General features: G+C 46.1%; 1 long non-coding RNA gene and 1 pseudogene across 1 annotated transcript in view; one reads left to right on the top strand and one right to left on the bottom strand.

Annotated features, from left to right (window-relative positions):
* LOC146425670 (uncharacterized) overlaps positions 1–16,031 on the top strand; it is a 420,136-nt gene that overhangs the window by 353,921 nt on the left and 50,184 nt on the right. The window lies entirely within an intron of this gene.
* On the bottom strand, positions 7,428–8,715 carry LOC146425674 (forkhead box protein D1-like; annotated as a pseudogene).

Raw genomic sequence — 16,031 nt, 5'->3', positions numbered from 1 at the left:
AACGAGAGAAATGGCCAAGGCTCTATCTCTACACCGACTCCTGGATGGTAGCCAATGCACTGTGGGGATGGTTAGATCGCTGGAGAAAGGCTAACTGGCAGCGCAGAGGAAAACCCATCTGGGCCGCTGAGATTTGGCAGGACATCGCCGCCCGGGCAGAAAAGCTGACCGTGAAAGTTCGACACGTGGATGCACATGTACCTAAGAGTCGGGCTAATGAAGAGCATCATAACAACAAGCAGGTGGACCGAGCTGCCAAGGTGAAAGTGTCACAGGTGGATCTGGACTGGCAGCACAAAGGAGAATTATTTCTAGCTCGTTGGGCCCATGATGCCTCTGGTCATCAAGGGAGAGATGCGACATACAGGTGGGCTCGTGACCGAGGGGTTGACTTGACCATGGACAACATCTCACAGGTCATCCACAGCTGTGAGACTTGCGCTGCAATCAAACAGGCCAAGCGGGTGAAGCCTCTGTGGTATGGTGGACGATGGTCAAAGTACAGGTATGGGGAAGTATGGCAAGTTGACTACATCACACTTCCTCAAACCCGCCAAGGAAAGCGCTACGTGTTGACCATGGTGGAAGCAACCACAGGATGGTTAGAGACCTACCCTGTGCCTCATGCTACTGCCCGGAACACCATCTTGGGTCTGGAAAAGCAAGTCCTGTGGAGACATGGTACCCCTGAGAGAATCGAGTCTGACAATGGAACCCATTTCAAGAATGGCCTCATAAGCACCTGGGCTAGAGAACACTGAATTGAATGGATATACCACATCCCCTATCATGCACCAGCTGCCGGGAAAGTTGAACGGTGCAACGGACTACTTAAGACAACTTTGAAGGCACTTGGCGGGGGAACCTTCAAAAATTGGGAACTGAACTTAGCAAAGGCCACCTGGATGGTTAACACAAGGGGTTCTATCAATCGAGCCGGTCCTGCCGAGTCTGAACCTTTGCACACAGTGGATGGAGATAAAGTCCCTGTGGTACACGTAAGAGGTTTCTTAGGAAAGACTGTTTGGATTAGTCCCACCTCAGGCAAAGGCAAACCCATCCATGGAGTGGTTTTTGCCCAAGGACCTGGTTATACTTGGTGGGTGATGAAGGCAGATGGGGAAACCCGTTGTGTACCACAAGGAGACCTTATCTTGAGTGAGAACTCTGTAGATGGTAATAGAATAAGGGGTGGATAATGTCCTAGGTTGCAATATAGATGTAGTTAAGTATTCTATTACCACCAGCTGTGGGCCGTTAGCTGCTATCACCTGCTAATGACCCACTCTGGATGACAGACAATGGGCCATCAGGGACCCACCGTGTGACTCATGGACTTATCTCATCCCATTGTGAGATGCTCTGCCGAGGAGGGAGGAGCCAGGTGTTCCCACCTGGATATAACCTGGCCTTGGAACTGCCTGAGCTAGCCCTGTCTACTGGGGTCCCAGAGGACGAGAGCTACTACTGGATCTTCAGCTGGAGACTAGACCTTCACAGGATCACCGCTTCAACTGGACTACTTCAGTTGGACTGCTACTACCACCCTAACAGGGTGTTAGGTTGTATCTGACTTTGTCAGTGCTTTTCCTTGTATTATTTCATTTATTTTTAATTTCAATCTTGACTTGTGATCTCCCACTGGTTTGTTTTCAAACCAAGACAGTTGGGATGGGATCTAACACAGTCCTGCTTGAGACAAATGCTATACAAGATGTTTGAGAAGAAATAATCTTTTATAAACTAAATTAAATATATAAATCTGCCAACAGAAACAAAGAAATATGTATAAGGAAATGTTTCTGGATAGAGATACTGTGTGGCATAAAAAGCAATTGAATACATAAGGGTTTCGTTAAATTCCCAATAGATAACATATGGTTAAATCTATCCCTAGATTAAAATTCTGCATAATAGCATCATAAATTAAAAAGTTTCTTTTTGTGTGGTCCTTCTGGAGGAATTGATTGAAACATCAGCCCCCATATAGAGCCATCCCCTTCCAATTTAGCTTAAGTAATTAATCTCTCAGCCCTATGGTATTATGGTGAAAAAAGGAGACAGGTTAATGAATCCACACTTTGAAGTTGAGAGGAGGAGGAGGTGACACCATCCTGTTTGTCCTACCAGATTGTTTATCAGGCCACAGCCTATTTTTGAAGGATTGTTCAACTAGGCTCCATCCCAGCAAGGACTGCAGGTCCCCTCTGTTTGACTTGAAAGCTGGGGGAACATCGTGGGCCATTTGCACACAAATGGGGAGCTAAGGCCTGGCAATGCTGCAAGTCCTGAAAAGGGCTGTGGGGCTGGTGCCTGCTCTGGCATAGCAGCCGTGCAGCACAGTGGCGCAGGGTCCCAGACCCACTAGGTCCTGGGGCCAAGGCCAGGTGATTTCCTGGAGAACTCAGAGAAAATAAGTCAAGGGGTGTATCATCTGTGTCTCTGTCCTGCTTTCCTTCCCCTGCCACCTTCCCCGATCCCTTTTCTCAGTGCTTAAAAAAATAAAATCGGACAACATATAGCAGTTTCTTTTGTTGGTAAGTTTCCATCTTGCCTACCAACTCCAAGTGAAGGCCCTGTCCACACACTGTACAGATGGCCTGCATAAAACATGGAAGGAACAAGTGGCCTAGCAGTTTTCTTGTCATAAACCTTTGAACAAGGTTTGCCTCTTAATAAAGCCAAGAGATGGCAGGCATGCTTGGACCTTGCCATCTGCCCAGGTAGGGGATGCCTATATGCATGGGGCATCACCTTGCTCCTCAAGGTTTGCTGTGGGGAGGCCAAGAAAACAAATAACAGGTCATTGGAACCTGATCTTCATATTTAACTGCACTGGGACAGCATAAAGATTCACATTGCCCTTCAGCCTGAGCTGTTGATTAAGCAGTGAGAAAACAGACTGACTACAAGCAGCACCTCTCCTTGAAGGGAGCCCAGTACCACCACAGTGATATCACCCGCCTTTTTCCTTTCAAAACTTTTTCCTTTCAAAACTTTTTCTTTTCAAAACATTTTCCTCCTTGAATTTAGCCATATCTCTGAGGGTTGCCTAAAATCAGGCTTGGTACCCTGAGCTGGACTGGCGCTGATGCCTTTTTCAACCTAGAACTGAAACTTGAGACGATTTTAGTATACGAGGTAATATAAAAGTGGATCTTTATTTGAGTTCCAGGGACAGTTATGGAAAAATATCCACAAAAGCCCATCCCCACAGGGGTGAATACAATTTTATAGGTTTTAGGAAATTAGCATAATTGATAAAAACCACAAATTAGGAGGACAAGTGGTGATGCAATTCTCCCCAGGTCAAGCCCCTTCTCTGGAGCCCCCACACTTGGTACTAGCTGTACTTGTTTATGAAAATGTGTCTCAAAGACCTTGGTTCCCAGGAAGAATCAAAATAGGATAGGGGCCTCATACCCCTCTGTGGCAGGACATCCTCCGCCTCCCTTCTCTCCTTCTGCTTCATGGCAGAACACAGATAACTCCGGTAGGGTCAGAAGCCCAGCAGGAGGTTATCTTGTGGTGCCTTGTTGCAGTGTGCTAATAGGATTTCTGTATATGGTTAATGTTCCAGAAATTTCTCCCTAGCAGGAGTCTGTACCCTCCCCTGCTGTAAGCTTATTGGTGTAGCCTTTTCCCCTCCTTAGCTCCTCCCCTTTGGCTTTCCCTGATTGGCTCTTCGGAGCTAACCACTCCCCTCTTCCCTCTCCTCTTAACCCTCTGCGAGAACCTCGCTTGGGGTTCGCCATCTTGGATTTCCAGCTCCTTCATCCTCCCTTGCTCTCCGTCCCTCTTCACTGTCCCCAGACCCTCACCTGTAGACCTTAATAAATTCCCTGGAAATCTCAGATCGCGAAACTGCACTTCTTTTATCGCTGCGCCTCCACGGCAGCTCGCATCCCCAGCAGCTCCACTGCTTCCTGCAGCCACGTGCCCGCCTGGCGTGTTTTGGCTCCAGGCAGCCCCCCCCCACAGTGTGGTGTGGGGTGGCCGCTCGAGAATTGCGAGACTGCGCTGCCGCAGTGCCTGAAGGTCTAAGACTTCTAACCTTGAATTCATAAAGAGAGGATGTGAAAAGAGAAACAAAGAAATGAATACGTGACCAAAAAGCACGCTTTTACAACTATAAAATCTCATGAAAATATCCCACAGGTAGAGGTTTCCTACGCACACTCTGAAGATGTGTGAAGAGCTTCTCCCCAGAGTCTGTGTGGCAAGATGCTCCCCCCCCTTCTCTCTCTCCCTGATCGGTTGCCAGAGATGGATGGCTCAGATTAGGTTGATAGCTTAATCTGGGCTATCTAGTAATGGCGCCTGAAAGTCTAAGGTGAGATACAGAGAGAATGTAAAAAATTTCTAGTGACCACAAATCCACACTTTTTCCTATAAAAGCACCACGAAATCTCAGCAAAGGTAGAAGCTTTTCTATATGGACATTGGAGCGTGAGGTAAAGTCTTCTCCCCAGGTGTCTGGACGCAGCCCTGTGGTAACTTCTTGCAAGATTGAGGGAGGATTCTAATGCATCTCAGCTCCAAAACTGGATTTGGTAAGATCATTGGTTTCCTAAATTGTATTCTTCTTTGCTAGCCATAATAACATTAATAGGTACCTTTTTAGCACTCTATTGTTTTTAATCTCCCTATTAGGGCAACATATATATATGTTTGTTTAGCTATGAGTAGCTTTTCATGTATTGTGTAGTAAAAAGTTGTCTGGTTCTTTGCTCCATTCTCTTCTGTGTCTAATAAACAGTAATCTATTTTACATTAGACATAAATTGGCCGTCTTTATAAGAACTTGTGAGTGAGACTGGGTTTTTGGGGTGCTGGTCACTCTGAATAGGTTTGGTCACTAGTTGTCATAGGCCTAGGCAGCTGGTAAAATCTATCCACTCTCTGTCTCCACTCGTGACAGTCTGGAAGCAGACTCTGTGGTTACTTTCCTGGGAATTGGGTGAAAGGATTCCGAAGTATATTTCACCACCAATCGTCTGGTAAGATACACTGGTTCCTAAGTTATATTATTCTTGCTAGCTGTTAATAAGAATAGGTACCTTTCCATAATTGCAATTTAGCTATCCGTAGTTTGCAATAATTTTATTCCATAATTGCAGTTTAGCTATTCTTAGTTTTGCAATTATGCTATTCCTGTGTAAGTTTGTCCTAAGTTTTGATGTCTGTCATTTTCTGTGTCTAATAAATGGCAGTTTATATCATATTAGACTAATCGGCCATTATTAAAAGACCTTGCGAACGAGACCGAGTCTTGAGGTGCTAGCCACCCTAATAAGAGTTACTGACTGCTGCTAAAAGCCTGAGCAAACAGCAGAAACTCATAAAACTTGTCTCCCATGCATGACACACCCCCCCCCCAGCCTTGGAGCTCTGGAATGTGTTTGGTCTTTCTAGCTGTGGAAAAGGGTAGGGGAAAGTACTGGGAAGATTACAAAAAGGAAAAAGGCAAAAATCACTCCGGCATCAGTGCAGCAGCCTGGTGTTTTCCCCTGTGGGCCCTGGCGTGGAATACCAGCCCAGTTGGGCCTGGGGAAAGTGAATTAATCATTCCCTTGTGAATAATGATGTGTTCTCCCCAAAGGGAACTATGTGACATCTCTGGGTTCTTTTCCCTTTTGTTCTAAAAATTAAATGGGACTGTATGCACTTGTTTTCTAAGAGACCCTGGATGCCCAAAGAGGCACTCCAGACGCATACTGCGAATAAAGCCCAGCAGAGATTACATGTCCAGTCTTTCCGTTTGTTGAAAACTGTTATTTTAACCCCACATTGCTACAAACAAAACAGAAAAACATCACTTTTCATACATATGCATGTAACCACACAACCTTTCCCTCCCCCCTCAAAAGAACACTGACATCTCTTTTTTTTTTAATGAAAATTCACATAATTTATCCTTCAATCTACTTAATTCTTATAAATAGTCATATTTGAAAAGCATCTTCCTGATTTGAAAAACAAGTGTTCCTAGTCCATAACAAGCAACCACTCTTAAAACGGGTGATTCTATTTTCATGTCTAAGCTCTGAATATGCATGTTAAAATGAGAGTTCAAAATCAAAAAAAGCCTCTTCCATAGTTTGGTTCATACACTTATCATGACCTCAATAGCTTGTGCATTCAATCAGCTCATCACATGAGGATATTTCAATGCTCATTTTATATTATATATATTGAAATGTAGAAACACACATCCATATTATCACCATAGAAACATAAGAGGAACTTGAAATTCAGTACATGCCCCTTATTATTTTTTTCATTCGGGCCTCTTGGAAATAAAATTGTGATGCAGTTGTGACTTAGAATTTATCCAATAGTATAAAAATAGTTTTAAACTGTCTAATCAATCCCCTGATTGGATCCTTACAGAACTGTGTCACAGTAGAGATGGACACGTGATGCAAAAAACACGCTCCAAGCCAGGAAGGAAGGCAAAAGATAAAGCGAGCTTTATTGCTACAAAGTCTTTTTTATACTATTTTCTAACATTCGTGCCATATGGCCATTGGCTACCAAACCTGTTATTACACAACATCATTGGTCAGTTATTCCTCATACACATCTTTTGTGAAAAACAGCCTCCCTCTTGCAGGTGTGAATTTTTCCTTGGTTTTCTGCCTTGTTGTTTTCTGCTTCTCACCTCTGTCCACACCAGGGTTCCCATGGGTACGGGTTGTTGTCCACACTTTATTTTTGCTTCTTGCTTCTGTTCATGCTATGGTTCTCACGGGTATGAGGTTGTTTGTAACATGGTTGGTGTTTGTGATCCGAGACAGACCTAGACAGACCTGCCATCAATTCCCACAGAACTGGGCTTCACTTCCATGAGAGAGACCTATTTTATCCTTGCTTTTTTTTTTTTTTTGTCTTTCTCTGCTAGGGCTAACAATGTTTTGACTGTGAAGTTCATATTCTGATCTTCTTGTGATCAAATCCAGTCATGATAAATTTCAAGCTGTAAAATTCCTTGACTATTGTGCTATCAATGTAGCAAAGAGAGAAAAACTGAGGAAGGAACAGTCCAAAGCCATTGTTTGGCTGGGTTCCTTTGGTCTGTCAGTTTGATTGCTTTGAGTTTATTTTTAATTAAAAACTTTATTTTTGAAAAAGTATAAAAATTTTACATTAATATGGTACAATAATACTTGCCAGTAATTTTTAAATAATATTCTTTGTCAATAATATGCATAAAGTACAAAATAAAAGCTCTCTAATTTTATTATAATACAAAACAAAGGTTAAAATAAGAAATTATAATCTTGACTTTCTTCTGTATGAACACGTTATTTTATAAAGTACTAGACAAGTGTACTAAAATGAATTGATTTGCTGTGCTCCATCAAGCATTTTTCCCTGTACATCACTGTTTTTAAGCACCTTGACCTGAGAATCTCTGAACTTTAGTGGTTTTTGGTTGTTTTTTCTTTTCTTGCTTGTTTTTTTAAGAAGTAATGAGCAACTTTCCAACAGCATGACTGTCTGCCCATGCAGCATCTTGATCTGGCTTTGCATAAATATAGGTCCCGTGCAGCCTGTTGGCCGCAGAAGATGGCCCCTGAGCCCCACTGCACAAACCCCTAATCTCCACTGCTTGCGGTGTCTGTCAGGCATCCGAGAAGCAAAGAAATGAGATAGCCCAGCTCCTACATTCAAAAAACCTCCAAAATTCTTAATAGCTAGAGATCCAGGCCATGAAGCTGGGGATAGTAGGGAGGGCAGTGGTTGGGGACAGGCCACCGCTGGCGCTCCCCAGCGTGTCCAACTGTGAGGCGCAGCTCCTGCCCATGCTGGGGCCAGGCCTCCTCACAATGATGGTCTTAATAGAGAAAGGCAGGTGGGCCAGCCCCATGTTGCTACCGGGCTTGGCAGCATACAGTGAGGCCGCCAGCACCAGGCCCAGCAGGTGCATGTTGCAGAAGGGTGTCCATGCCAGTTCCACTGCTGGCAGCAAGGGGCCCAGCAGTGCAGTGACGGCAGGCAGCGCTGATCCAGGGACGCTGCCAGGGGTAGTGAGAGGCTGGCGGGCTGGCAGGGAGGAGTGGTGGAAGGTGAAGAAGGTGGACTGGAGGCGGTAGGGCTGAAGCTGGAGGCCATAGCCATAGGGTCTGTAGATGCATGGTGGCTACTGCGGGGGCTGGGGCAGAGGCTGCAGGAGGAAGGCAGCATCAGGGTTCATGGTGTGCAACAGCAGCTCGGGCAACAAGAACTGCTATTGCTTGAAACGCTTTCAGCAGTGTGGGAAGCTCCTGTTGACAAACATGTTGACAAACTTGGGGTCCAGCATCCAGTAGTTGCTCTTGCCTGGGTTGCTGGGATCCTGGGAAATCTTGACAAAGTAGTCACTGAGGGAGATTGTGGGGGATGCTGTTCTGACAGACAGGGAACTTCTCCCAGTAGTAGGGGAAGAGCCTGCTGATTAGTTTGCAGATCTTGCTCAATGTCAGCCACTTCTCAGGGCTCTGCAGGATGGCCATGGTGAGGAGAGCGATGTAGGGAGGAGGGTGGCTTCACCAGACCCTTCTTACCACCCCTGTGCACTTTGCTGCCACTGCCTTCTGTGAGCCATCCTGAGGGGGGACCATGAACTATCGCCCACCCCACTTCCACCACACACAAAGTCAAGCGCAGAAGAGAGTTTATTATGAAAAAACTGAGTTTTATAGGGCAGAGAAATCCATTCGGATTGGCCAGTGATCACCCACCCCTGAGGGTGGTTGGCTGAGGTGTCTCAACACCCATTCCAAAAACATTCTCAGTTCCCATAGTGTTTATCTATGTTTTTCTCATATCTAAAGAGAGAAGGGAAAGCTTCCCATGAGAGAATCTGTACAGTCACACTGTAGTAGCAGGGTGTTGTCATGGAGGTCACCCACATCTGTACAGTCACAGCTCCCCCTTTTTGTTTAAAAACCAAAAGGCATTGCTTGTGATCCTCTGTAGGTGCCTTGAAGAAGGGAGAACAAACTCAGCATAAAGGATCTGCTTGGTAATGGCCAGTTACCAAACAGAGCCTAAATTGAATACCGATAAGGGGTCTGCTCAGTAGTGGCCAGTTACCAAACAGAGCCCAAACCAGATGCTGATTTAAGGTGGACAGAGAGACTATCCAGCAATACCATGGGTGATGCATCTATCAAAACTTAATTCTATATCACAATTCTATCAAAATTAATTCTAAACATGGCTTTCAATGTCCTTGCTTTCTGACTCCATAAAAAGGAAACTTAAAGTTCAGTCTCTTCTTGTGGAAGGACCGTCTGCCTAGTGGTCAATGTCCTGGCCATCATCAAAAGGATCATTCGGTTGATGTTCTGCATTCTGGTTATCATTTTGAGGTTGCCGGTTCTGTCTCTGGAGCTGCAGGTCAGGGCGAACGCATCTTGCAAGCAGCCATCATACCCCAGTATCTGTGGAAACGCAAGCATACCCCTGACCCCAAGCAATAAGCTCATGCGGGCCTTCCCAGGTGTTAGTAAGTAGGTTCCATACCCAGACCTTCACCCAGGGCAAGTGCATCTCACCTGACAACTGCAATGAGAGAAAATGGTTCACAATCACAGGATTATTTGAATTCGGTGGCACTGTGAGGTGATTGATTGTATACAAAGCTTTTTCCAGTCAGCTCTGTGGGGTTTCTCCATGCATTCCCCCTTTTTGCTTTTCCAAAACACGTTTCAAAGTACCATGAGTGCGTTCAGCAATGGCTTGGCCAGTAGGAGAATGCGGAATACCGAATGTGTGGTCTACACCCCATAGGTGCAAAAACTGCCACGTCTTCTGTGAGGCGTAGGCAGGACCATCGTTGGTATTCACAGTAGATGGCACGCCCAGGACCGAGAAAGCCAATTTCCAATGGGCAACGACAGTGCGACTCTTTTCTCCAGTATGAGCAGACGCCCACACAGCTGAGGAGAAAGTGTCAATAGACACGTGCACATATTTGAATCGGCCAAATTCGGGGATGTGCGTCACATCTGTCTGCCAGAGCTGTAAGGCCTTTAGGCCTCTGGGGTTTACCCCCCGTGGTAGAGGTGCAGCAAGTCCGTGGCAATCAGCACAAGCGCTGACAATGTCATGAGCCTCAGTTGGCGTCAATTGAAACTGCTTCTGTAGGGTATGTGCACTCTGATGAAAGAAAATGTGCGATGCCTTGGCTTGTGCAATTTTGTCAGGATGAGGTGCCACCCATGCAGGGTTGGCTAACATGTCAGCCCTGGCATTGCCTTCTGTTATAAAAACTGGTAATTTGGTGTGCCTTCGAATGTGCAAAATGTAATATGGGTGCACTCGAGCTTGAATTGCATTCCACAGAGTTCACAATAGTGAAAACAGAGCCGCATTATTGACTTCTTTTAGAAGTGAACAATCTAAAAGTTTAGTTATATCCACTACATAAGCAGAGTCAGTGACCAAATTCAAAGGCACCTGAGAGAACCACTGAAAAGCCATGGCAACTGCTTTCAATTCAACCAACTGAGCAGAGCCTGACTCATGGCCTTTCAGCACCTGCCACTCAGATCCCTCCTTCAAGGTAACAATGGCCATTCCTGTTTTCCCAGAACCATTCATGAAGACGGTGGGTCCATGAACTGGCACCTGACTGTTTTTTGGCCGCAAAGTGAAACTGGTTGAATTTGCCAGCTGCAGCAATTTTTGGCTGGGCAGGTGCCGGGAGGCGAGAGGAAGCAAGCAACAGCTCAATGGGAGTTATAAGCAAGCTCCGTTTATTTCACGGTATGCGTGGCTTATATATTGTTACAAGTGCTTATGCTTACTACTAAAAGTTACAATCTGCATTCTATGCATTCCATTCTCACACTTTCAGGGTTCCCCCCTGTCTTGGATTAATGATAAAACTCTCCTCTGAGAGCGAAGGGCTCCAACACCCCCTCCCCCACCCACAACAGAACCTCTTAGATGGAAGTGAAGAAAAAACTATTTATTTAATAAAACCACGCAGAGTGCCCTGCAAGGCACAGGGGAAGGGGAAAACCAAGGTGAAAAGGAGTTATTCAACCTGATTAAAACGTCCTTTTCCTCAGACGAAGCCCCTCTCCTCCTCGCCCCCCCCAGGGCCGGGTGGAGCTCCCCAAGAGCTCTGCTGTCCTGTGGCTCTCTTGGGTCTTCGGTCGACAAAGCAGATCGAAGAAAAAGGGGTCCAAACGAAGGAAAAAAAAAAAAAAAGAAAAGAAGAAAAAAAAAAGAATCGGAACAGAGCTCACTCTGACCGCCATCCAGCACGCAGTCTCTGCCGAGCGAAGAATCCTGCCCCGAAGCGAGGCTTGGGGAAAAAGTTTTCAAAACAACCCGCGTTTCCCTCTGCGGCTGAATGTAGTTAAAGCGACAGGACCACATTTTTTTCTTGAGCATATAAGCCAACAATAGGGGATAAAGGATTATCATAACATCACTCCAAGACATTCCACCCCTTATTCCATAGCATTGGCTTAAAGCCCACCCTACCATCTTCCAACTCTAAACACACACATATATATACACATATACATATATAAATATATACACATGTACATATATACACATAACTATTTACAAATAATGTCATTCAGTAAATGGTGATATGTTGCCATCCCAACCTTACATGTGGCCCTCACTCAAAATTAAATTTCCCTGAGGGACACATCGTGTTTCTCCATCTTCCTGCATTATCCACCAAGTACACCCTGGTCCCTGAGCAAAGACAACCCCACGGATGGGTTTGTCTTTATGTGATGCAGAATTAATCTAGACAGTTTTCCCTAACAAGCCTCTGGCATGTACTGCTGGGACGTTATCTCCATCCACTGTATGTAGAAGCTCAGATTGGGCAGGACCTGCTCGGTTGATGGAGCCTCGGGTATTGACTAACCAGGTGGCCTCTGCTAAATGTCGCTTCCAATTCTTATAAGTTCCCCCACCCAGTGCCTTTAGGGTAATTTTTAACAGTCCATTATACGGTTCCACTTTGCCAGCGGCTGGTGCATGATAAGGAATGTGGTACACTCACTCAATGCCATGGTCTCTAGCCCAGTTGTTTATGAGGCTATTTTTAAAATGAGTTCCGTTATCTGACTCAATTCTCTCAGGAGTACCATGCCTCCACAGGACTTGGTTTTCAAGGCCCAGGATGGTGTTACGGGCAGTAGCATGAGGCACAGGGTAGGTTTTCAGCCACCCAGTGGTGGCTTCTACCATTGTGAGCACATAGCACTTGCCATGGCGGGTTTGAGGCAGTGTGATGTAATCAATCTGCCAGGCCTCACCATACTTGTATTTTGACCGCCTTCCACCATACCACAGGGGTTTCACCCTCTTGGCCTGTTTGATCTCAGCACACGTCTCACAGTTATGGATAACCTGAGAGATACAGTCCATGGTTAGATCCACCCCTCGGTCTCGTGCCCGCTTATAGGTGGCATCTCTTCCCTGATGGCCTGAGGCATCATGGGCCCATCAAGCTAGGAATAAATCTCCCTTATGCTGCCAATCCAAGTCTACTTGGGACACCTTTATCTTTGCAGCCTGATCTACCTGTTCGTTGTTTCAGTGTTACTCATTAGCTCGACTCTTGGGGACATGGGCATCTACATGGCGGACCTTCACAGGTAGTCTCTCTGCCCAGCTAGCGATGTCTTTCCACTCTTCAGCTGCCCAAATTGGTTTTTCCCTACGCTACCAACCAGCCTTCTTCCACTTTTCCAGCCAACCCCACAGAGCATTGGCTACCATCCATGAATCAGTATAAAGGTAGAGCTTTGGCCATTTCTCTCTTTCAGCAATGTCCAGGGCTAAGTGAACAGCTTTGAGCTCAGCGAATTGACTCGATCCACCCTCTTCTTCCCTAGCTTCTGCAACCCATCATGTGGGGCTCCACACGGCTGCTTTCCATTTTCGTTTTGTCCCTACAAGACGACAGGAACCATCAGTGAAAAGAGCATAGTGTGTTTCGTCTGCTGGCAGTTGGTTGTATGGAGGAGCTTCCTCTGCACAAGTCACCTGTTCCTGCTCCTCTTCCTCAATCAGACTAAAATCTTCACCTTCAGGCCAATTTGTAATTATTTCCAAAATCCCAGGGCGATTCAGATTTCCCATACGGGCGTGCTGTATGATGAGGGCAATCCACTTGCTCCATGTGCCATTGGTGGCATGGTGAGTAGAGGGAACCTCTGCTTTAAACATCTACCCCAGCACCAGTAGTTGAGGCGCCAGGAGGAGTTGTGCTTCTGTGCCAATTACCTCTGAGGCAGCTTGGACTCCTTCGTACGCTGCTAAGATTTCTTTCTCTGTTGGGGTGTAGTTGGCTTCAGACCCTCTGTAACTTCGGCTCCAGAATCCCAATGGACGACCCCGAGTCTCACCAGGCACCTTCTGCCAAAGGCTCCAGGACAGACCATGGCTCCCAGCTGCAGAGTAAAGCACATTCTTTACTTCTGGCCCTGTCCTGACTGGGCCAAGGGGTACTGCATGAGCAATCTCCTGCTTGATCTGGGTGAAAGCTTGCTTGCTGTTATTCAGGGCCCAAGTGGAAATAATTTTTCTTACGGGTAACCAGGTAGAGAGGACTCACAATCTGGCTGTACTCGGGGATGTGCATTCTCCAAAAGCCTATGGCTTCCAGGAAAGCTTGTGTGTCTTTCTTGTTGCTTGGGGGGGACATTGCTGTGATTTTATTGATAACCTCAGTAGGAATGTGACGGCATCCATCTTGCCACTTCACTCCCAGGAACTGGATCTCTTTGGCAGGCCCCTTGACTTTGCTCTTTTCTATGGTGAAACCGGCTTCCAGGAGAATCTGGATGATTTCCTTTCCTTTCTCAAACACTTCTTCTGCTGTGTCCCCCCACACAATGATGTCGTCAATGTATTGCAAATGTTCTGGAGCCCCACCCTTTTCCAATGCAGCCTGGATCAGTCCATGACAAATTGTGGGACTGTGTTTCCATCCCTGGGGCAATCAGTTCCACGTGTACTGCATGCCCCTCCAGGTGAAAGCAAACTGAGGTCTGTACTCTGCTGCCAGAGGAATGGAGAAAAATGCATTTGCAATGTCAATAGTGGCATACCACTTTGCTGCTTTGGACTCTAGCTCATACTGGAGCTCCAGCATGTCTGGCATGGCAGCACTCAGAGGTGGAGTCACCTCATTCAAGGCACGATAGTCCACAGTCAATCTCCATTCTCCTTCAGATTTTTGCACAGGCCAGATGGGGCTGTTAAAGGATGAATGGGTCCTGCTGACCACCCCTTGGCTCTCCAGCTCACGGATTAGTTTGTGAATGGGAATCACAGCATCACGAGTTGTCCAGTACTGTTGGCGGTGCACAATCAAGGTTGCAATCGGTACTTGTTGCTCTTCCCCTTTCAGGAGTCCTACTGCAGATGGGTTCTCTGACAGTCCAGGCAAGGTGTTCAATCTCTTAATGCCCTCTGTCTCCACAGCAGCTATCCCAAATGCTCACTTGATTCCCTTTGGGTCTTTGAAATATCCATTTCGGAGGAAGTCTATACCCAAAATACATGGGGCCTCTGGGCCAGTCACAATGGAATGTTCTTTCCACTCTTTTCCAGTCAAGCTCACCTCAGCTTTCACCAGGGTCAAGTCTTGTGATCCTCCTGTAACGCCGGAAATAGAAACAGGTTCTGTACCCACATGTCGCGATGGGATTATCGTGCATTGTGCACCAGTGTCAACTAAAGCCTCGTATTCTTGTGGCTCTGATGTGCCAGGCCACCGAATCCACACTGTCCAAAAAATATGGTTTTCCCTGGCCTCTACCTGGCTAGAGGCAGGGCCCCTCTAACCATGGTGGGCATTCGTGTTAGAGGTTCCTTCAAGGGAATCAGACATGTTGAGTAGAGCTACTTCCCTTCTGGTGGAGTTCCCTCTCTGAGTCTTGCCCTCCTTCAATTCACGCACTCATCGTGCCAGGACAGTACTGGGTTGTCCGTCCCACCTGTTCATGTTTTCTCCACTGTCACACAGGAAATACCACAACTCACGTCGAGGGATATATCTAGTTCTCATTGCTGAGGAGTGTCGGCATGGGGTAACAGAACCTCTGATCTGTACTGCCGAAATTTGGAGAAGGCTGTCTTTAATCTCTTTACTGAGTTTCTCATGATTCTTCTCTGACATTGCGACGAGAGGGAACTCACGGGAGTCTCAATATGAGATATACAGTAAGCTCCATTTTATTTCACCAAACGAGAAACTTATATACTGTTACAGATGTTACTATAGTTACACACGTATTCGCAGTCTGTTCTCACATAATCAGGGTTCTCTCCTGCATTCTTTGTTAATCACAAATTCACTCCCGTACATTCCTAACACAGCTGCATCTTCTTGATATTTTCTCATGAAGCGATCTCAGGGAAGCAAGCTATTGAAGCTTGTTAGGATTTTTACTGAGGCCTGAGTATGCTGAGGCTTTGTTCAGGTTTATTTAGTTAACATAAGTTTTGCTGGAAAACTGTGTTTTCCAACACTCCTCTATCTTATTTTCTAGTTTCTGCAGATTTGTTTCCACAGCTGAGATTCTTGCATTCATTGGGCTATGCATTACATCTGCATATGCTCGGAGCTTCCTTGTCATATCACACACGGTCTCATGCCCGTCATCTCGCTTCATAATGGCTAAAGCAGAAGCATACTCTGATGGCCCAAGTTTTAGGAGTTTCCGCCACACATCACAGGTGTACATTCCCTCCTATCTGGGCCCGTAATCGGATCTGGGTTTGCTATGTCCTCTGAGAAGACAATTTCTACCACCGCCATTTCTCTCAAGTGTTGAATCCCTTGTTCTATGGTTCTCCACTGGGTTTGTTGCGAATAGAGATCGTCAGGATGTAGGTATCTTCCCCTTGCAGCTCCGATAGCTCGTCTCCAGAGGCTGCAGCAGTCAGGCCCATCTCGTATAGTTTGGTTGATATCTGGGTCACGTGACACAGTCCCTAAATGCCTTGCCTCAGTAGGCTCTAGAAGTGTAACATCGCCTGCGGCATCCCAA

Source organism: Lichenostomus cassidix, chromosome W (genome assembly GCF_008360975.1).
Source record: "Lichenostomus cassidix isolate B80296 chromosome W, HeHo_3.0, whole genome shotgun sequence".
In the NCBI taxonomy this organism is placed as follows: Eukaryota; Metazoa; Chordata; class Aves; order Passeriformes; family Meliphagidae; genus Lichenostomus; species Lichenostomus cassidix.
Note: the sequence above shows the minus strand (reverse complement) of the source record. Positions and strands in the feature narration are given on the sequence as shown.